Genomic DNA, 1,571 nt, shown 5'->3' with positions numbered 1-1,571 from the left:
TATTGGATTTTAATATTTATGCTAAAATATAGCTAATATAATTTTAAAATATTTTTACAAATTTATCTAGAATTTTTTAAAACTAAATTACATATAATTACAATATTAGCCTCTTTTGGATTTAATTACGTTTATATTTATAAAAATTAAGTCCAGTATTTTAATTTGATAATTATATACTATTAGTCATTTTAGTACCTTTAATTTATTTCCAGAAATTATTTTACTATTTTTATAAATCAAATAGGAAAAAGTGGCTATTTAAATGTTAGCTTCATTTCGATTATAGCCCCAATTCAGACCCCAATTGAATTCAATTTAAACCCAATTTTACCCCGACCCAATTCCCATTCAAACCAACCCATGACCCTTTTAAACAACCCGCCCGGATTTTCATTTAATCCTAGCCGTTGATCGCCTAGATCAACGACTCACATTAACCCTTTCCTAAATTAATTCCCAACTACCCCCAAACCCTAACCATTTCTTACCTGCAGCCACCTCTGAATCCCCTTCTCTCTCAATCGTCTCTCAAACCCCTCTCAGACCCTAGCCGCCGCCCTCAACTACCACCCAAAAACCTCCCTAATCCATGGCTTCCAAGACCATTGGAGTTCTGTATCCACCTCTTTTGGCCTTTACGTGCCCAATTATTATTGTTCAAGGCCAGATCGTGAAAGAAATTGGTTCAGACCTGGGTCGATTTCAGTTTATGGTTGTTCTCCAGTCATCTCTGATCTTCCCCTGGCCAGCTATAGCTATTCGAGTCTGATTCTTGACTCTCCTGCTTAGATCGTTGGTCTTCAAAGCCTTTCTCACCATTTGGGGTTCTTCTGAAACCCTAACCTTTAAGGTTCTTCCGATTTCTTTTAGATCTATTTTAGATCTGTGTTTGCTGTACACTTTTAAACATTTTTCCTCGAAGTTTCTTCTAAGACTCTACCTTCAAAACCTTTATTCTTTCCGATTAGGTTTTCTGTTAAGTTGTTTGACACGTTTTGCTGTGTTTCCATATGCCATTCTTCTACTTGAGTTTTCTTGTTAAGGGCCTTAACTCCTTTCGAGGTTTCCGATTCTATTTTTGTTAGTATTTGTTTGATTTATTATTTTTCATCTCTAGACTTGATTGGTGGTAAAAGCCCTAAAATTTTGGGTTCATTCGAGTTCTGAGACAATTTGCTGTGTGATTTACTTATTCATCATCTTTGAATCCGATTGGTTTCAAAACCCTAATTTCTTTAGGGCCAATTCGAGCTTCTGAAGCTGTTTCACCTATTTGAAGTTGCTCGATTGGATTCGAAATCCTTTTTGTTTCAACATCTGTTTCTTTATGTGATTTGGTTTCTTGCAATCATTGAAACTAGACTATACTTTTCAGAAAGGGCCTTTTTTTACTTGACCCTTTTGTATGCTTCTGATACTCTCTCTTTTCTCTATTACTAAGCTAATGAAGTTGACCTATGTGACTACCATGTTTCGATAGTTCACTCTCTACTGACTTTGTGATTGTTATTGCATGCTGCTTCTCTTTGCCATAGTTTAGCCTCACATGCCTAATGTTTTGTGCACTC

Source organism: Nicotiana sylvestris, chromosome 9 (assembly GCF_000393655.2).
Source record: "Nicotiana sylvestris chromosome 9, ASM39365v2, whole genome shotgun sequence".
Lineage (NCBI taxonomy): Eukaryota > Viridiplantae > Streptophyta > Magnoliopsida > Solanales > Solanaceae > Nicotiana > Nicotiana sylvestris.
Note: the sequence above shows the minus strand (reverse complement) of the source record.